This window comes from Oncorhynchus nerka, linkage group LG24 (assembly GCF_034236695.1).
Source record: "Oncorhynchus nerka isolate Pitt River linkage group LG24, Oner_Uvic_2.0, whole genome shotgun sequence".
NCBI lineage: Eukaryota > Metazoa > Chordata > Actinopteri > Salmoniformes > Salmonidae > Oncorhynchus > Oncorhynchus nerka.
In genome coordinates, this window is record NC_088419.1 from 92663565 (window position 1) to 92688718 (window position 25154).

Genomic DNA, 25154 nt, shown 5'->3' on the forward strand with positions numbered 1-25154 from the left:
GACATGGGTGTTCCCATATCCAGGACTAGTTACTGCATCCCCTTGGACATTGCTCCTATCCCGAGCTATTTACCCAGACGGGAGGAGGTGGGAGGTGGGCAGGAAGAGGATGTTGGCTGTGGAAATGGGACCCTATTCCCTATATAGTGCACTACTTTTGACCAGAGTCAATGGGGTAGTAGGTCACTACATTTGACCAGGACCCATGGGGAATAGGGTGCCATTTGGGATGTACATGGTGTCTGGGCTTTGTGGGAGAGACTATAAGGACACTGCTGACCTGCAAAAAGGCTAACCAAAATCTAAAACTTACCCTTACCTTGACCCTAACCTTTACCAAACCCTGAACCTAACCCTAACCTCTACCTTAACCCTTACCCTAACCAAAACCGTAGCCGAAACCTAACCCTTACCCTAACCTAATTTCAACCAATTCTGAAAAAAAAAGTCAGAATTCTCCATATAGCCTTTTCCGGGCTCTTTGGATGTTATCTGAGTTGAGGAGTGGATAAGGGAGGGAGCTAGGCCTCACAGTGCCATCAGGACAGTCACAGGCGGCAAGGTGTCTCCATCTTTCAATCAGACAGACAGCATATTTACCAGTGTAAAGGTCCACTGCCCTCCATCCCCTTCTCTGCCTCGCTTACAGGCTCTCAGGTTGCCAAGGATGAAGACAAGATATGTACAACATCCATCCTCCAAACCGTCTTACTTCTGAAATGGCACCCTATTCCCTACATAATGCACCCTATTCCCTAAACAATGCACTCTATTCCCTACACAATGCACTCCATTCCCTACATAATGCAACCTATTCCCTACACAATGCACTCCATTCCCTACATAATGCAACCTATTCCCTACACAATGCACTCCATTCCCTACATAATGCAACCTATTCCCTACACAATGCACTCCATTCCCTACATAATGCAACCTATTCCCTACACAATGCACTCCATTCCCTACATAATGCAACCTATTCCCTACATAATGCACTCTATTCCCTACACAATGCACTCCATTCCCTACATAATGCAACCTATTCCCTACATAATGCACTCTATTCCCTACACAATGCACTCCATTCCCTACATAATGCACTCCATTCCCTACATAATGCAACCTATTCCCTACACAATGCACTCCATTCCCTACATAATGCACTCTATTCCCTACACAATGCACTCCATTCCCTACATAATGCACTCCATTCCCTACATAATGCAACCTATTCCCTACACAATGCACTCCATTCCCTACATAATGCAACCTATTCCCTACACAATGCACTCTATTCCCTACACAATGCACTCTATTCCCTACATAATGCACTCCATTCCCTACATAATGCACTCTATTCCCTACACAATGCACTCCATTCCCTACATAATGCACCCTATTCCCTATATAATGCACCCCATTTCCTACATAATGCACCCTATTCCCTACATAACACAACCTGTTATATAGTGCACACTATTCCTTACATAATGCACCCTATTCCTTACATAATGCACCCTATTCCTTACATAATGCAATGCATTCCCTACTTAATGCATCCTGTTACCTACATAATGCACCCCATTCCTTACATGATACACCGTATTCCCTACACAATGCACCCTATTCCATATATAATGTACCCTATTCCCTACATAATGCCCCCTATTCCCTATATAATGTACCCTATTCCCTATATAATGCACCCTACTCCTTACAAAATGCACCCTATTCCCTACATAATGCACCCTACTCCTTACAAAATGCACCCTATTCCCTACATAATGCACCATATTCCCCTCTTTATGCATCCTGTTCCTTATATAATGCACCCTATTTCCTAAATGCACCCTATTCCCTATATAATGCCCCCTATTCCCTATATAATGTACCCTATTCCCTATATAATGCACCCTACTCCTTACAAAATGCACCCTATTCCCTACATAATGCACCCTACTCCTTACAAAATGCACCCTATTCCCTACATAATGCACCATATTCCCCTCTTTATGCATCCTGTTCCTTATATAATGCACCCTATTTCCTAAATGCACCCTATTTCCTATATAATGCACCCTATTTCCTAAATAATGCACCCTATTTCCTATGTAATGCACCCTATTTCCTAAATAATGCACCCTATTTCCTATATAATGCACCCTATTTACCTAAATAATGCACCATATTTCCTATATAATGCACCCTATTCCCTACACAATGCACCCTATTCCTTACAAAATGCACCCTACTCCCTACATAGTGCACTACTTTTGACCAGGGCCCATAGGGCTCCAGTCAAAAGTAGTTTAGAGGATAGGGAATAGGGTGCCATTCAGGATGTAGATGCTGTCTCTTGAGGCCTCTTTTCAACGAGGTCGGCTTCAAATTTCCCGTCTCAGATATTAGAGATTAACACGAGCAGTACATCCACACAACATTTTGACAATCGGCTACCAAGACAACGCTTGTCAAATGAGAAAATAAATAGCTAATCTGTCATCTCCTAATGTGTTCTGATGTTTGGTAAAATATTTCATTTGCTTTTTTTTTTTGCCAAGCAGATGAGAAATTAGGTTTGGATTAATAAGCAATTAATGACGGATGCAGATTGAAATAGATTGTGGAAAATGGCTGCCTCTCATTGGTGACCAACCGCAACGATTGTTGATAATTGACAACAAAAAATATTTGACCATTCTGCTTTCTCGTTGCTCATATTTTCTCTCTGCCAATCATAGAAGTCTAGGTGAATGACTGGCTCTTTCCTGTGTTCTCCCTTCAACGCTGCCCACCCAATTTTACCTACCTCATCCCCATACTGTTTATATTTATTTACTTTTCTGCTCTTTTGCACACCAGTATCTCTACCTGTACATGACCATCTGATCATTTATCACTCCAGTGTTAATCTGCAAAATTGTAATTATTCGCCTACCTCCTCATGCCTTTTGCACACAATGTATATAGACTCTCTTTTTTTTCTACTGTGTTATTGACTTGTTAATTGTTTACCCCATGTGTAACTCTGTGTTGTCTGTTCACACTGCTATGCTTTATCTTGGCCAGGTCGCAGTTGCAAATGAGAACTTGTTCTCAACTAGCCTACCTGGTTAAATAAAGGTGAAAAAAAAAATTACCTTCAAGTCTTGTCCCAGGTTGCATCAATTTTCTTTGAAGTGCTATGAGTAAGCAAATATTAACATTTGACCTTTCAAAATGTGTAAGATTGTAGACCTACATGTGAATCAGACAATACTGTATTTATTAAGGCTGATAATGTCATGCGAAGGTTAGTACTTCCTTTTTTTGGTCCTGTCATTTTGTCTAATTTCCTGTCCTGTTTTGTAAAAAACAAACACCGTTTCAAAACAAAAAAAAGCGAAGTACGACTATATATAAAATAATGATTTCAAACCCTATACAAATGTAGATGTTCCTGTTTCCATGTTTGTTTGTTCTCTTTCTGAGTCCTTTCACTAATTGGATAATTGATATAAGTGGGCTTTTATATCTTACGACTCAAAACAAGAGTTCATAAGAGTGCCTTTTAATAATGGCTTATGTTCAGGAAAAAGCTTTTGATAGCACAAACTGGAGAATGTATCTTTAGAATTAGCCCACAGATAGCCTCGGCTACGTCATATGGATAAAAAAAAAAAAATACACAATAGTTCCTACATATTACAAACAAAACCAACCCGATCCACAAAAAGCATTCATCCTCTGCACTTGTGATTTATTTCAATTTCAACCTTTTGTTCTTAGTAAATAATTGTTTATATCTAGTAGGCTAATGTGACTCACTGGGGCATCTGGTTGATCTGAAACGTATCTCCATGACAACCTTAATAACTCACTTCAAATCGAATTACTGTAGCGATTCCTAAAATAATTCTATTGCATGCAGGTCAAGCTCTGCCAGAGGAAGTGTTGTATGTAGCTCTCCTTCGATTAAAAACACATTTCCAGGTTTTGCTGGCGGCGTGAACTCATCAGGTTAACCTAAGTGTTTTAAACCTCCTCGACATTGCTCCACCCAACCTAGGTTTGTCACAAATCACACCTTTTATCCCATTTTTTGTTGCTAACTATTGGAAGGTAATGGATGAATGGAAAGTGGTACAAAAGGTTTGGGGAAGTCACCCTTGGAACTGGTAATGGGAAAAAGCAGTGGGATATTTGTTCTTTCTTCAAGAACAGACCGAATTCTTCTCTTCAACTCTGACAATCGTCCTCTTGTTTAGCATTGTGTTCCTCTGTCTGTCTCTGTCTGTCTGTCTGTCTGTCTGTCTGTCTGTCTGTCTGTCTGTCTGTCTCTCTGTCTGTCTCTCAGTCTGTCTGTCTCTCAGTCTGTCTGTCTCTCAGTCTGTCTGTCTCTCAGTCTGTCTCTCAGTCTGTCTGTCTCTCAGTCTGTCTGTCTCTCAGTCTGTCTGTCTCTCAGTCTGTCTGTCTCTCAGTCTGTCTGTCTCTCAGTCTGTCTGTCTCTCAGTCTGTCTGTCTCTCAGTCTGTCTGTCTCTCAGTCTGTCTCTCAGTCTGTCTCTCAGTCTGTCTCTCAGTCTGTCTCTCAGTCTGTCTCTCAGTCTGTCTCTCAGTCTGTCTCTCAGTCTGTCTCTCAGTCTGTTATCCTGCCTCTCATGTGGTAGAGGACATGTCAGCACTCTCAGTTGCACAGCGCTAAGGGATGAGACCAGACCAGACTGAATACAGAACACTGCTTATTGTTGATAACAACTTCCCCTGAAAACACGGTGCCTTTTACAAATCAGTGTGCTGTGTTCCAACCCCCAAACCAGGCCTCTTCTCTGATTACCCCTCGTTATGCTGCACACCCCTATCCTGCTTCAGGGCAAGTCTTTCCTTTCAGCTTAGCTCTCTCCCTCTATCGTGTCCGCACTTGCATATTGCTGAGTTGACATAGCTGTCCGTTGTAAAGACAAGGAAGTCCTTATATTCATTTGTCTCAACTATGCAGTCTGTCTCTAAGATCCAAGCTAGCTGAAGAAGGTTTTAGTGATCTGAACTCTGTCTCTTCAGGCACTGTTTTGTTTCATACACCTCCTCGTTCCTGGGCTGGACTTCACTTTAAAATACCTCTTTACTATAGCTCATTATGTTATATTTAGGCTGCGGTAATTCATTGCTGTTGTGCCATTAATTGCACCATAAATTATAATTTGTTCCTCTGGTCGAGCCAGTATCACAACATAACCGAGGACAAACAGAACAAGAGCTGAAATGAAACCACTTCCTGGGGTCACGTTTCCACTCACTGAGAATGAAATAACTGTTTTGGAACATCAAAATGAAACACGAGACTCTAGATAATCTTATAAATATGTGTTGTATTTCTTTCTCTGCTTCCATGTCAGGTTGAGGAGGCGGGTGGGGTGAGGATTTTTGGGGGTAGGGAGACAGAGAGGCAGCCTTTGTTTTGGGGGCCAGCCCGCAGGAAGTGATTGCAGGGTGGGACAGTGAGGGACACTCATCCCTCGGAGAGGGGTACGCATCCCAAATGACACCCTATTCCCTAAAGAGGGCCCTGGTCTACAGTAGTGCACTATATATGGAATAGGGTTCTATGGGGCTCTGGTCTACAGTAGTGCACTATATAGGGAATAGGGTTCTATAGGGCCCTGGTCTACAGTAGTGCACTATATATGGTGTAGGGTGCCATTTGGGATGCACAGGGAATGTCGTGTTTCTGTTTAATCAGACCTCGCTGACGGATCGGTCGGAGAAAAAGGCAAATGGGGATCAGAACGCTGCCTGGCCAGGCCCGGGGGGCTGATGACAACAAGACAATTTTCATGTCCCTTTTCTATCACTGCGACGCTTCTCTTTCAAGCTGACTTCTGTTTGAGCAGCCTGGGAAAATACATTTAAACATACCCACCATTCAGGCTACAATATAGACAGGAAATAGATTTAAACATACTCACCATTCAGGCTACGACATAGACAGGAAATAGATTTAAACATACTCACCATTCAGGCTACGACATAGACAGGAAATAGATGTAAACATACCCACCATTCAGGCTACGACATAGACAGGAAATAGATTTAAACATACTCACCATTCAGTCTACGACATAGACAGGAAATAGATTTAAACATACTCACCATTCAGGCTACGACATAGACAGGAAATAGATGTAAACATACCCACCATTCAGGCTACGACATAGACAGGAAATAGATTTAAACATACTCACCATTCAGGCTACGACATAGACAGGAAATAGATTTAAACATACTCACCATTCAGGCTACGACATAGACAGGAAATAGTTTTAAACATACCGACCATTCAGGCTACGACATAGACAGGAAATAGATTAAAAATACAGACCATTCAGGCTACAACATAGACAGGAAATAGATTTAAACATACCCACCATTCAGGCTACGACATAGACAGGAAATAGATTTAAACATTCAGGCTACGACATAGACAGGAAATAGATTTAAACATACTCACCATTCAGGCTACGACATAGACAGGAAATAGATTTAAACATACAGACCATTCAGGCTACGACATAGACACGAAATAGTTTTAAACATACCCACCATTCAGGCTACGACATAGACAGGAAATAGATTTAAACATACTCACCATTCAGGCTACGACATAGACAGGAAATAGTTTTAAACATACCCACCATTCAGGCTACGACATAGACAGGAAATAGATTTAAACATACCCACCATTCAGGCTACGACATAGACAGGAAATAGATTAAAAATACAGACCATTCAGGCTACAACATAGACTGGAAATAGATTTAAACATACCCACCATTCAGGCTACGACATAGACAGGAAATAGATTTAAACATTCAGGCTATGACATAGACAGGAAATAGATTTAAACATACAGACCATTCAGGCTACGACATAGACAGGAAATAGATTTAAACATTCAGGCTACGACATAGACAGGAAATAGTTTTAAACATACCCACCATTCAGGCTACGACATAGACAGGAAATAGATTAAAAATACAGACCATTCAGGCTACAACATAGACTGGAAATAGATTTAAACATACCCACCATTCAGGCTACGACATAGACAGGAAATAGATTAAAAATACAGACCATTCAGGCTACAACATAGACTGGAAATAGATTTAAACATACCCACCATTCAGGCTACGACATAGACAGGAAATAGATTTAAACATTCAGGCTACGACATAGACAGGAAATAGATTTAAACATACAGACCATTCAGGCTACGACATAGACAGGAAATCGTTTTAAACATACTCACCATTCAGGCTACAACATAGACAGGAAATAGATTTAAACATTCAGGCTACGACATAGACAGGAAATAGATTTAAACATACATACCATTCAGGCTACAACATAGACAGGAAATAGATTTAAACATACTCACCATTCAGGCTACGACATAGACAGGAAATAGATTTAAACATACCCACCATTCAGGCTACGACATAGACAGGAAATAGATTTAAACATACAGACCATTCAGGCTACGACATAGACAGGAAATAGATTTAAACATACCCACCATTCAGGCTACGACATAGACAGGAAATAGATTTAAACATACTCACCATTCAGGCTACGACATAGACAGGAAATAGATTTAAACATACTCACCATTCAGGCTACGATATAGACAGGAAATAGATTTAAACATACTCACCATTCAGGCTACGACATAGACAGGAAATAGATTTAAACATTCAGGCTACAACATAGACAGGAAATAGATTTAAACATACTCACCATTCAGGCTACGACATAGACAGGAAATAGATTTAAACATACCCACCATTCAGGCTACGACATAGACAGGAAATAGATTTAAACATAACCACCATTCAGGCTACAACATAGACAGGAAAAAGATTTAAACATACCCACCATTCAGGCTACGACATAGACAGGAAATAGATGTAAACATACCCACCATTCAGGCTACGATATAGACAGGAAATAGATTTAAACATTCAGGCTACAACATAGACAGGAAATAGATTTAAACATACCCACCATTCAGGCTACAACAAAAACAGGAAATAGATTTAAACATTCAGGCTACAACATAGACAGGAAATAGATTTAAACATACTCACCATTCAGGCTACGACATAGACAGGAAATAGATTTAAACATACTCACCATTCAGGCTACGACATAGACAGGAAATAGATTTAAACATACTCACCATTCAGGCTACGACATAGACAGGAAATAGATTTAAACATTCAGGCTACGACATAGACAGGAAACAGATTTAAACATACAGACCATTCAGGCTACGACATAGACAGGAAATAGTTTTAAACATACTCACCATTCAGGCTACGACATAGACAGGAAATAGATTTAAACATACTCACCATTCAGGCTACGACATAGACAGGAAATAGTTTTAAACATACCCACCATTCAGGCTACGACATAGACAGGAAATAGTTTTAAACATACCCACCATTCAGGCTACGACATAGACAGGAAATAGATTTAAACATTCAGGCTACGACATAGACAGGAAATAGTTTTAAACATACCGACCATTCAGGCTACGACATAGACAGGAAATAGATTAAAAATACAGACCATTCAGGCTACAACATAGACAGGAAATAGATTTAAACATACCCACCATTCAGGCTACGACATAGACAGGAAATAGATTTAAACATTCAGGCTACGACATAGACAGGAAATAGATTTAAACATACATACCATTCAGGCTACAACACCATTCAGACAGACAGAAATAGATTTAAACATACTCACCATTCAGGCTACGACATAGACATACAGACCATTCAGAAATAGATTTAAACATACCCACCATTCAGGCTACGACATAGACAGGAAATAGATTTAAACATACAGACCATTTTAAACATACTCACCATTCAGGCTACGACATAGACAGGAAATAGATTTAAACATACTCACCATTCAGGCTACGACATAGACAGGAAATAGTTTTAAACATACCCACCATTCAGGCTACGACATAGACAGGAAATAGTTTTAAACATACTCACCATTCAGGCTACAACATAGACAGGAAATAGATTTAAACATACCCACCATTCAGGCTACGACATAGACAGGAAATAGATTTAAACATACCCACCATTCAAGCTACAACATAGACAGGAAATAGATTTAAACATTCAGGCTAGACGACATAGACAGAAATAGATTTAAAAATTCAGGCTACGACATAGACAGGAAATAGATTTAAACATACCCACCATTCAGGCTACGACATAGACAGGAAATAGATTTAAACATTCAGGCTACAACATAGACAGGAAATAGATTTAAACATACTCACCATTCAGGCTACGACATAGACAGGAAATAGATTTAAACATACCCACCATTCAGGCTACGACATAGACAGGAAAGAGATTTAAACATAACCACCATTCAGGCTACGACATAGACAGGAAATAGATTTAAACATACCCACCATTCAGGCTACGACATAGACAGGAAATAGATGTAAACATACCCACCATTCAGGCTACGATATAGACAGGAAATAGATTTAAACATTCAGGCTACAACATAGACAGGAAATAGATTTAAACATACCCACCATTCAGGCTACAACAAAAACAGGAAATAGATTTAAACATTCAGGCTACAACATAGACAGGAAATAGATTTAAACATACTCACCATTCAGGCTACGACATAAACAGGAAATAGATTTAAACATACACACCATTCAGGCTACGACATAGACAGGAAATAGATTTAAACATTCAGGCTACGACATAGACAGGAAATAGATTTAAACATACAGACCATTCAGGCTACGACATAGACAGGAAATCGTTTTAAACATACTCACCATTCAGGCTACAACATAGACAGGAAATAGATTTAAACATTCAGGCTACGACATAGACAGGAAATAGATTTAAACATACATACCATTCAGGCTACAACATAGACAGGAAATAGATTTAAACATACTCACCATTCAGGCTACGACATAGACAGGAAATAGATTTAAACATACCCACCATTCAGGCTACGACATAGACAGGAAATAGATTTAAACATACAGACCATTCAGGCTACGACATAGACAGGAAATAGATTTAAACATACCCACCATTCAGGCTACGACATAGACAGGAAATAGATTTAAACATACTCACCATTCAGGCTACGACATAGACAGGAAATAGATTTAAACATACTCACCATTCAGGCTACGATATAGACAGGAAATAGATTTAAACATACTCACCATTCAGGCTACGACATAGACAGGAAATAGATTTAAACATTCAGGCTACAACATAGACAGGAAATAGATTTAAACATACTCACCATTCAGGCTACGACATAGACAGGAAATAGATTTAAACATACCCACCATTCAGGCTACGACATAGACAGGAAATAGATTTAAACATAACCACCATTCAGGCTACAACATAGACAGGAAAAAGATTTAAACATACCCACCATTCAGGCTACGACATAGACAGGAAATAGATGTAAACATACCCACCATTCAGGCTACGATATAGACAGGAAATAGATTTAAACATTCAGGCTACAACATAGACAGGAAATAGATTTAAACATACCCACCATTCAGGCTACAACAAAAACAGGAAATAGATTTAAACATTCAGGCTACAACATAGACAGGAAATAGATTTAAACATACTCACCATTCAGGCTACGACATAGACAGGAAATAGATTTAAACATACTCACCATTCAGGCTACGACATAGACAGGAAATAGATTTAAACATACTCACCATTCAGGCTACGACATAGACAGGAAATAGATTTAAACATTCAGGCTACGACATAGACAGGAAACAGATTTAAACATACAGACCATTCAGGCTACGACATAGACAGGAAATAGTTTTAAACATACTCACCATTCAGGCTACGACATAGACAGGAAATAGATTTAAACATACTCACCATTCAGGCTACGACATAGACAGGAAATAGTTTTAAACATACCCACCATTCAGGCTACGACATAGACAGGAAATAGTTTTAAACATACCCACCATTCAGGCTACGACATAGACAGGAAATAGATTTAAACATTCAGGCTACGACATAGACAGGAAATAGTTTTAAACATACCGACCATTCAGGCTACGACATAGACAGGAAATAGATTAAAAATACAGACCATTCAGGCTACAACATAGACAGGAAATAGATTTAAACATACCCACCATTCAGGCTACGACATAGACAGGAAATAGATTTAAACATTCAGGCTACGACATAGACAGGAAATAGATTTAAACATACATACCATTCAGGCTACAACATAGACAGGAAATAGATTTAAACATACTCACCATTCAGGCTACGACATAGACAGGAAATAGATTTAAACATACCCACCATTCAGGCTACGACATAGACAGGAAATAGATTTAAACATACAGACCATTCAGGCTACGACATAGACAGGAAATAGATTTAAACATACCCACCATTCAGGCTACGACATAGACAGGAAATAGATTTAAACATACTCACCATTCAGGCTACGACATAGACAGGAAATAGATTTAAACATACTCACCATTCAGGCTACGACATAGACAGGAAATAGATTTAAACATACTCACCATTCAGGCTACGACATAGACAGGAAATAGTTTTAAACATACCCACCATTCAGGCTACGACATAGACAGGAAATAGTTTTAAACATACTCACCATTCAGGCTACAACATAGACAGGAAATAGATTTAAACATACCCACCATTCAGGCTACGACATAGACAGGAAATAGATTTAAACATACCCACCATTCAAGCTACAACATAGACAGGAAATAGATTTAAACATTCAGGCTACGACATAGACAGGAAATAGATTTAAAAATTCAGGCTACGACATAGACAGGAAATAGATTTAAACATACCCACCATTCAGGCTACGACATAGACAGGAAATAGATTTAAACATTCAGGCTACAACATAGACAGGAAATAGATTTAAACATACTCACCATTCAGGCTACGACATAGACAGGAAATAGATTTAAACATACCCACCATTCAGGCTACGACATAGACAGGAAAGAGATTTAAACATAACCACCATTCAGGCTACGACATAGACAGGAAATAGATTTAAACATACCCACCATTCAGGCTACGACATAGACAGGAAATAGATGTAAACATACCCACCATTCAGGCTACGATATAGACAGGAAATAGATTTAAACATTCAGGCTACAACATAGACAGGAAATAGATTTAAACATACCCACCATTCAGGCTACAACAAAAACAGGAAATAGATTTAAACATTCAGGCTACAACATAGACAGGAAATAGATTTAAACATACTCACCATTCAGGCTACGACATAAACAGGAAATAGATTTAAACATACACACCATTCAGGCTACGACATAGACAGGAAATAGATTTAAACATACTCACCATTCAGGCTACGACATAGACAGGAAATAGATTTAAACATACAGACCATTCAGGCTACGACATAAACAGGAAATAGATTTAAACATACACACCATTCAGGCTACGACATAGACAGGAAATAGATTTAAACATACTCACCATTCAGGCTACAACATAGACAGGAAATAGATTTAAACATACTCACCATTCAGGCTACGACATAGACAGGAAATAGATTTAAACATACCCACCATTCAGGCTACGACATAGACAGGAAAGAGATTTAAACATAACCACCATTCAGGCTACGACATAGACAGGAAATAGATTTAAACATACCCACCATTCAGGCTACGACATAGACAGGAAATAGATGTAAACATACCCACCATTCAGGCTACGATATAGACAGGAAATAGATTTAAACATACTCACCATTCAGGCTACGACATAGACAGGAAATAGTTTTAAACATACCCACCATTCAGGCTACGACATAGACAGGAAATAGTTTTAAACATACTCACCATTCAGGCTACAACATAGACAGGAAATAGATTTAAACATACCCACCATTCAGGCTACGACATAGACAGGAAATAGATTTAAACATACCCACCATTCAAGCTACAACATAGACAGGAAATAGATTTAAACATTCAGGCTACGACATAGACAGGAAATAGATTTAAAAATTCAGGCTACGACATAGACAGGAAATAGATTTAAACATACCCACCATTCAGGCTACGACATAGACAGGAAATAGATTTAAACATTCAGGCTACAACATAGACAGGAAATAGATTTAAACATACTCACCATTCAGGCTACGACATAGACAGGAAATAGATTTAAACATACCCACCATTCAGGCTACGACATAGACAGGAAAGAGATTTAAACATAACCACCATTCAGGCTACGACATAGACAGGAAATAGATTTAAACATACCCACCATTCAGGCTACGACATAGACAGGAAATAGATGTAAACATACCCACCATTCAGGCTACGATATAGACAGGAAATAGATTTAAACATTCAGGCTACAACATAGACAGGAAATAGATTTAAACATACCCACCATTCAGGCTACAACAAAAACAGGAAATAGATTTAAACATTCAGGCTACAACATAGACAGGAAATAGATTTAAACATACTCACCATTCAGGCTACGACATAAACAGGAAATAGATTTAAACATACACACCATTCAGGCTACGACATAGACAGGAAATAGATTTAAACATACTCACCATTCAGGCTACGACATAGACAGGAAATAGATTTAAACATACAGACCATTCAGGCTACGACATAGACAGGAAATAGATTTAAACATACCCACCATTCAGGCTACGACATAGACAGGAAATAGATTTAAACATACCCACCATTCAGGCTACGACATAGACAGGAAATAGATTTAAACATACCCACCATTCAGGCTACAACATAGACAGGAAATAGATTTAAACATACTCACCATTCAGGCTACAACATAGACAGGAAATAGATTTAAACATACTCACCATTCAGGCTACAACATAGACAGGAAATAGATTTAAACATACTCACATTCAGGCTACAACATAGACAGGAAATAGGTTTAAACATACTCACATTCAGGCTACAACATAGACAGGAAATAGATTTAAACATACCCACCATTCAGGCTACAGACGTGACAGGAAATAGATTTAAACATACCCACCATTCAGGCTACGACATAGATAGGAAATAGATTTAAACATACTCACCATTCAGGCTACGACATAGACAGGAAATAGATTTAAACATACTCACCATTCAGGCTACGACATAGACAGGAAATAGATTTAAACATTCAGGCTACGACATAGACAGCAAATAGATTTAAACATACAGACCATTCAGGCTACGACATAGACAGGAAATAGTTTTAAACATACTCACCATTCAGGCTACGACATAGACAGGAAATAGTTTTAAACATACCCACCATTCAGGCTACGAAATAGACAGGAAATAGATTTAAACATTCAGGCTACGACATAGACAGGAAATAGATTTAAACATACCCACCATTCAGGCTACGACATAGACAGGAAATAGATTAAAAATACAGACCATTCAGGCTACAACATAGACTGGAAATAGATTTAAACATACCCACCATTCAGGCTACGACATAGGCAGGAAATAGATTTAAACATTCAGGCTACAACATAGACAGGAAATAGATTTAAACATACTCACCATTCAGGCTACGACATAAACAGGAAATAGATTTAAACATACACACCATTCAGGCTACGACATAGACAGGAAATAGATTTAAACATACTCACCATTCAGGCTACGACATAGACAGGAAATAGATTTAAACATACAGACCATTCAGGCTACGACATAGACAGGAAATAGATTTAAACATACCCACCATTCAGGCTACGACATAGACAGGAAATAGATTTAAACATACCCACCATTCAGGCTACAACATAGACAGGAAATAGATTTAAACATACCCACCATTCAGGCTACAACATAGACAGGAAATAGATTTAAACATACTCACCATTCAGGCTACAACATAGACAGGAAATAGATTTAAACATACTCACCATTCAGGCTACAACATAGACAGGAAATAGATTTAAACATACTCACATTCAGGCTACAACATAGACAGGAAATAGGTTTAAACATACTCACATTCAGGCTACAACATAGACAGGAAATAGATTTAAACATACCCACCATTCAGGCTACGACGTAGACAGGAAATAGATTTAAACATACCCACCATTCAGGCTACGACATAGATAGGAAATAGATTTAAACATACTCACCATTCAGGCTACGACATAAACAGGAAATAGATTTAAACATACACACCATTCAGGCTACGACATAGACAGGAAATAGATTTAAACATACTCACCATTCAGGCTACAACATAGACAGGAAATAGATTTAAACATACTCACCATTCAGGCTACGACATAGACAGGAAATAGATTTAAACATACCCACCATTCAGGCTACGACATAGACAGGAAAGAGATTTAAACATAACCACCATTCAGGCTACGACATAGACAGGAAATAGATTTAAACATACCCACCATTCAGGCTACGACATAGACAGGAAATAGATGTAAACATACCCACCATTCAGGCTACGATATAGACAGGAAATAGATTTAAACATACTCACCATTCAGGCTACGACATAGACAGGAAATAGTTTTAAACATACCCACCATTCAGGCTACGACATAGACAGGAAATAGTTTTAAACATACTCACCATTCAGGCTACAACATAGACAGGAAATAGATTTAAACATACCCACCATTCAGGCTACGACATAGACAGGAAATAGATTTAAACATACCCACCATTCAAGCTACAACATAGACAGGAAATAGATTTAAACATTCAGGCTACGACATAGACAGGAAATAGATTTAAAAATGCAGGCTACGACATAGACAGGAAATAGATTTAAACATACCCACCATTCAGGCTACGACATAGACAGGAAATAGATTTAAACATTCAGGCTACAACATAGACAGGAAATAGATTTAAACATACTCACCATTCAGGCTACGACATAGACAGGAAATAGATTTAAACATACCCACCATTCAGGCTACGACATAGACAGGAAAGAGATTTAAACATAACCACCATTCAGGCTACGACATAGACAGGAAATAGATTTAAACATACCCACCATTCAGGCTACGACATAGACAGGAAATAGATGTAAACATACCCACCATTCAGGCTACGATATAGACAGGAAATAGATTTAAACATTCAGGCTACAACATAGACAGGAAATAGATTTAAACATACCCACCATTCAGGCTACAACAAAAACAGGAAATAGATTTAAACATTCAGGCTACAACATAGACAGGAAATAGATTTAAACATACTCACCATTCAGGCTACGACATAAACAGGAAATAGATTTAAACATACACACCATTCAGGCTACGACATAGACAGGAAATAGATTTAAACATACTCACCATTCAGGCTACGACATAGACAGGAAATAGATTTAAACATACAGACCATTCAGGCTACGACATAGACAGGAAATAGATTTAAACATACCCACCATTCAGGCTACGACATAGACAGGAAATAGATTTAAACATACCCACCATTCAGGCTACGACATAGACAGGAAATAGATTTAAACATACCCACCATTCAGGCTACAACATAGACAGGAAATAGATTTAAACATACTCACCATTCAGGCTACAACATAGACAGGAAATAGATTTAAACATACTCACCATTCAGGCTACAACATAGACAGGAAATAGATTTAAACATACTCACATTCAGGCTACAACATAGACAGGAAATAGGTTTAAACATACTCACATTCAGGCTACAACATAGACAGGAAATAGATTTAAACATACCCACCATTCAGGCTACGACGTAGACAGGAAATAGATTTAAACATACCCACCATTCAGGCTACGACATAGATAGGAAATAGATTTAAACATACTCACCATTCAGGCTACGACATAGACAGGAAATAGATTTAAACATACTCACCATTCAGGCTACGACATAGACAGGAAATAGATTTAAACATTCAGGCTACGACATAGACAGCAAATAGATTTAAACATACAGACCATTCAGGCTACGACATAGACAGGAAATAGTTTTAAACATACTCACCATTCAGGCTACGACATAGACAGGAAATAGTTTTAAACATACCCACCATTCAGGCTACGAAATAGACAGGAAATAGATTTAAACATTCAGGCTACGACATAGACAGGAAATAGATTTAAACATACCCACCATTCAGGCTACGACATAGACAGGAAATAGATTAAAAATACAGACCATTCAGGCTACAACATAGACTGGAAATAGATTTAAACATACCCACCATTCAGGCTACGACATAGGCAGGAAATAGATTTAAACATTCAGGCTACGACATAGACAGGAAATAGATTTAAACATACATACCATTCAGGCTACAACATAGACAGGAAATAGATTTAAACATTCAGGCTACGACATAGACAGGAAATAGATTTAAACATTCAGGCTACGACATAGACAGGAAATAGATTTAAACATACATACCATTCAGGCTACAACATAGACAGGAAATAGATTTAAACATACTCACCATTCAGGCTACGACATAGACAGGAAATAGATTTAAACATACCCACCATTCAGGCTACGACATAGACAGGAAATAGATTTAAACATTCAGGCTACGACATAGACAGGAAATAGATTTAAACATACATACCATTCAGGCTACAACATAGACAGGAAATAGATTTAAACATACTCACCATTCAGGCTACGACATAGACAGGAAATAGATTTAAACATACCCACCATTCAGGCTACGACATAGACAGGAAATAGATTTAAACATACAGACCATTCAGGCTACGACATAGACAGGAAATAGATTTAAACATACCCACCATTCAGGCTACGACATAGACAGGAAATAGATTTAAACATACCCACCATTCAGGCTACGACATAGACAGGAAATAGATTTAAACATACTCACCATTCAGGCTACGACATAGACAGGAAATAGATTTAAACATACTCACCATTCAGGCTACGATATAGACAGGAAATAGATTTAAACATACTCACCATTCAGGCTACGACATAGACAGGAAATAGATTTAAACATACTCACCATTCAGGCTACGACATAGACAGGAAATAGTTTTAAACATACCCACCATTCAGGCTACGACATAGACAGGAAATAGTTTTAAACATACTCACCATTCAGGCTACAACATAGACAGGAAATAGATTTAAACATACTCACCATTCAGGCTACGACATAGACAGGAAATAGATTTAAACATACTCACCATTCAGGCTACGACATAGACAGGAAATAGATTTAAACATACCCACCATTCAGGCTACAACATAGACAGGAAATAGTTTTAAACATACAGACCATTCAAGCTACAACATAGACAGGAAATAGATTTAAACATTCAGGCTACGACATAGACAGGAAATAGATTTAAAAATTCAGGCTACGACATAGACAGGAAATAGATTTAAACATACATACCATTCAGGCTACAACATAGACAGGAAATAGATTTAAACATACCCACCATTCAGGCTACGACATAGACAGGAAATAGATTTAAACATTCAGGCTACGACATAGACAGGAAATAGTTTTAAACATACCCACCATTCAGGCTACGACATAGACAGGAAACAGATTTAAATATACTCACCATTCAGGCTACGACATAGACAGGAAATAGATTTAAACATTCAGGCTACAACATAGACAGGAAATAGATTTAAACATACTCACCATTCAGGCTACGACATAGACAGGAAATAGATTTAAACATACCCACCATTCAGGCTACGACATAGACAGGAAATAGATTTAAACATAACCACCATTCAGGCTAAAACATAGACAGGAAAAAGATTTAAACATACCCACCATTCAGGCTACGACATAGACAGGAAATAGATGTAAACATACCCACCATTCAGGCTACGATATAGACAGGAAATAGATTTAAACATTCAGGCTACAACATAGACAGGAAATAGATTTAAACATACCCACCATTCAGGCTACAACAAAAACAGGAAATAGATTTAAACATTCAGGCTACAACATTGACAGGAAATAGATTTAAACATTCTCACCATTCAGGCTACGACATAGACAGGAAATAGATTTAAACATACTCACCATTCAGGCTACGACATAGACAGGAAATAGATTTAAACATTCAGGCTACGACATAGACAGGAAATAGATTTAAACATACTCACCATTCAGGCTACGACATAGACAGGAAATAGATTTAAACATACAGACCATTCAGGCTACGACATAGACAGGAAATAGTTTTAAACATACCCACCATTCAGGCTACGACATAGACAGGAAATAGATTTAAACATACTCACCATTCAGGCTACGACATAGACAGGAAATAGTTTTAAACATACCCACCATTCAGGCTACGACATAGACAGGAAATAGATTTAAACATACCCACCATTCAGGCTACGACATAGACAGGAAATAGATTAAAAATACAGACCATTCAGGCTACAACATAGACTGGAAATAGATTTAAACATACCCACCATTCAGGCTACGACATAGACAGGAAATAGATTTAAACATTCAGGCTACGACATAGACAGGAAATAGATTTAAACATACAGACCATTCAGGCTACGACATAGACAGGAAATAGATTTAAACATTCAGGCTACGACATAGACAGGAAATAGTTTTAAACATACCCACCATTCAGGCTACGACATAGACAGGAAATAGATTAAAAATACATACCATTCAGGCTACAACATAGACAGGAAATAGATTTAAACATACTCACCATTCAGGCTACGACATAGACAGGAAATAGATTTAAACATACCCACCATTCAGGCTACGACATAGACAGGAAATAGATTTAAACATACAGACCATTCAGGCTACGACATAGACAGGAAATAGATTTAAACATACCCACCATTCAGGCTACGACATAGACAGGAAATAGATTTAAACATACTCACCATTCAGGCTACGACATAGACAGGAAATAGATTTAAACATACTCACCATTCAGGCTACGACATAGACAGGAAATAGATTTAAACATACTCACCATTCAGGCTACGACATAGACAGGAAATAGATTTAAACATTCAGGCTACAACATAGACAGGAAATAGATTTAAACATACTCACCATTCAGGCTACGACATAGACAGGAAATAGATTTAAACATACCCACCATTCAGGCTACGACATAGACAGGAAATAGATTTAAACATAACCACCATTCAGGCTACAACATAGACAGGAAAAAGATTTAAACATACCCACCATTCAGGCTACGACATAGACAGGAAATAGATTTAAACATTCAGGCTACAACATAGACAGGATATAGATTTAAACATACCCACCATTCAGGCTACAACAAAAACAGGAAATAGATTTAAACATTCAGGCTACAACATAGACAGGAAATAGATTTAAACATACTCACCATTCAGGCTACGACAAGACAGGAAATAGATTTAAACATACTCACCATTCAGGCTACATTCAGGAAATAGATTTAAACATACTCACCATTCAGGCTAGACATAGACAGGAAATAGATTTAAACATTCAGGCTACGACATAGACAGGAAACAGATTTAAACATACAGACCATTCAGGCCACGACATAGACAGGAAATAGTTTTAAACATACTCACCATTCAGGCTACGACATAGACAGGAAATAGATTTAAACATACTCACCATTCAGGCTACGACATAGACAGGAAATAGTTTTAAACATACCCACCATTCAGGCTACGACATAGACAGGAAATAGTTTTAAACATACCCACCATTCAGGCTACGACATAGACAGGAAATAGATTTAAACATTCAGGCTACGACATAGACAGGAAATAGTTTTAAACATACTCACCATTCAGGCTACGACATAGACAGGAAATAGATTAAAAATACAGACCATTCAGGCTACAACATAGACAGGAAATAGATTTAAACATACCCACCATTCAGGCTACGACATAGACAGGAAATAGATTTAAACATTCAGGCTACGACATAGACAGGAAATAGATTTAAACATACATACCATTCAGGCTACAACATAGACAGGAAATAGATTTAAACATACTCACCATTCAGGCTACGACATAGACAGGAAATAGATTTAAACATACCCACCATTCAGGCTACGACATAGACAGGAAATAGATTTAAACATACAGACCATTCAGGCTACGACATAGACAGGAAATAGATTTAAACATACCCACCATTCAGGCTACGACATAGACAGGAAATAGATTTAAACATACCCACCATTCAGGCTACGAATAGACAGGAAATAGATTTAAACATACTCACCATTCAGGCTACGACATAGACAGGAAATAGATTTAAACATACTCACCATTCAGGCTACGACATAGACAGGAAATAGATTTAAACATACTCACCATTCAGGCTACGACATAGACAGGAAATAGTTTTAAACATACCCACCATTCAGGCTACGACATAGACAGGAAATAGATTTAAACATACTCACCATTCAGGCTACAACATAGACAGGAAATAGATTTAAACATACCCACCATTCAGGCTACGACATAGACAGGAAATAGATTTAAACATACCCACCATTCAGGCTACAACATAGACAGGAAATAGATTTAAACATTCAGGCTACGACATAGACAGGAAATAGATTTAAAAATTCAGGCTACGACATAGACAGGAAATAGATTTAAACATACCCACCATTCAGCTACTACGACATAGACAGGAAATAGATTTAAACATTCAGGCTACAACATAGACAGGAAATAGATTTAAACATACCCACCATTCAGGCTACGACATAGACAGGAAAGAGATTTAAACATAACCACCATTCAGGCTACGACATAGACAGGAAATAGATTTAAACATACCCACCATTCAGGCTACGACATAGACAGGAAATAGATGTAAACATACCCACCATTCAGGCTACGATATAGACAGGAAATAGATTTAAACATTCAGGCTACAACATAGACAGGAAATAGATTTAAACATACCCACCATTCAGGCTACAACAAAAACAGGAAATAGATTTAAACATTCAGGCTACAACATAGACAGGAAATAGATTTAAACATACTCACCATTCAGGCTACGACATAAACAGGAAATAGATTTAAACATACTCACCATTCAGGCTACGACATAAACAGGAAATAGATTTAAACATACTCACCATTCAGGCTACGACATAGACAGGAAATAGATTTAAACATACTCACCATTCAGGCTACAAAATAGACAGGAAATAGATTTAAACATACTCACCATTCAGGCTACAACATAGACAGGAAATAGATTTAAACATACTCACATTCAGGCTACAACATAGACAGGAAATAGATTTAAACATACTCACATTCAGGCTACAACATAGACAGGAAATAGATTTAAACATACCCACCATTCAGGCTACGACATAGACAGGAAATAGATTTAAACATACCCACCATTCAGGCTACGACATAGACAGGAAATAGATTTAAACATACTCACCATTCAGGCTACGACATAGACAGGAAATAGATTTAAACATACTCACATTCAGGCTCACATAGACAGGAAATAGATTTAAACATTCAGGCTATGACATAGACAGGAAATAGATTTAAACATACAGACCATTCAGGCTACGACATAGACAGGAAATAGTTTTAAACATACTCACCATTCAGGCTACGACATAGACAGGAAATAGTTTTAAACATACCCACCATTCAGGCTACGAAATAGACAGGAAATAGATTTAAACATACTCAGGCTATGACATACCATACAGACCATTCAGGCTACGACATAGACAGGAAATAGTTTTAAACATACCCACCATTCAGGCTACGACATAGACAGGAAATAGTTTTAAACATACCCACCATTCAGGCTACGACATAGACAGGAAATAGATTTAAACATTCAGGCTACGACATAGACAGGAAATAGATTTAAACATACAGACCATTCAGGCTACGACATAGACAGGAAATAGATTTAAACATTCAGGCTACGACATAGACAGGAAATAGATTTAAAAATTCAGGCTACGACATAGACAGGAAATAGATTTAAACATACATACCATTCAGGCTACAACATAGACAGGAAATAGATTTAAACATACCCACCATTCAGGCTACGACATAGACAGGAAATAGATTTAAACATTCAGGCTACGACATAGACAGGAAATAGTTTTAAACATACCCACCATTCAGGCTACAACATAGACAGGAAACAGATTTAAATATACTCACCATTCAGGCTACGACATAGACAGGAAATAGATTTAAACATTCAGGCTACAACATAGACAGGAAATAGATTTAAACATACTCACCATTCAGGCTACGACATAGACAGGAAATAGATTTAAACATACCCACCATTCAGGCTACGACATAGACAGGAAAGAGATTTAAACATAACCACCATTCAGGCTACAACATAGACAGGAAATAGATTTAAACATACCCACCATTCAGGCTACGACATAGACAGGAAATAGATGTAAACATACCCACCATTCAGGCTACGATATAGACAGGAAATAGATTTAAACATTCAGGCTACAACATAGACAGGAAATAGATTTAAACATACCCACCATTCAGGCTACAACAAAAACAGGAAATAGATTTAAACATTCAGGCTACAACATAGACAGGAAATAGATTTAAACATACTCACCATTCAGGCTACGACATAAACAGGAAATAGATTTAAACATACACACCATTCAGGCTACGACATAGACAGGAAATAGATTTAAACATACACACCATTCAGGCTACGACATAGACAGGAAATAGATTTAAACATACTCACCATTCAGGCTACGACATAGACAGGAAATAGATTTAAACATACTCACCATTCAGGCTACAACATAGACAGGAAATAGATTTAAACATACTCACCATTCAGGCTACAACATAGACAGGAAATAGATTTAAACATACTCACATTCAGGCTACAACATAGACAGGAAATAGATTTAAACATACCCACCATTCAGGCTACGACGTAGACAGGAAATAGATTTAAACATACCCACCATTCAGGCTACGACATAGACAGGAAATAGATTTAAACATACTCACCATTCAGGCTACGACATAGACAGGAAATAGATTTAAACATACTCACCATTCAGGCTACGACATAGACAGGAAATAGATTTAAACATTCAGGCTACGACATAGACAGGAAATAGATTTAAACATACAGACCATTCAGGCTACGACATAGACAGGAAATAGTTTTAAACATACCCACCATTCAGGCTACGACATAGACAGGAAATAGTTTTAAACATACCCACCATTCAGGCTACGACATAGACAGGAAATAGATTTAAACATTCAGGCTACGACATAGACAGGAAATAGATTTAAACATACTCACCATTCAAGCTACGACATAGACAGGAAATAGATTTAAACATACCCACCATTCAGGCTACGACATAGACAGGAAATAGATTTAAACATACTCACCATTCAGGCTACGACATAGACAGGAAATAGATTTAAACATTCAGGCTACGACATAGACAGGAAATAGATTTAAACATACTCACCATTCAGGCTACGACATAGACAGGAAATAGATTTAAACATTCAGGCTACGACATAGACAGGAAATAGATTTAAAAATTCAGGCTACGACATAGACAGGAAATAGATTTAAACATACATACCATTCAGGCTACAACATAGACAGGAAATAGATTTAAACATACCCACCATTCAGGCTACGACATAGACAGGAAATAGATTTAAACATTCAGGCTACGACATAGACAGGAAATAGTTTTAAACATACCCACCATTCAGGCTACGACATAGACAGGAAACAGATTTAAATATACTCACCATTCAGGCTACGACATAGACAGGAAATAGATTTAAACATTCAGGCTACAACATAGACAGGAAATAGATTTAAACATACTCACCATTCAGGCTATGACATAGACAGGAAATAGATTTAAACATACCCACCATTCA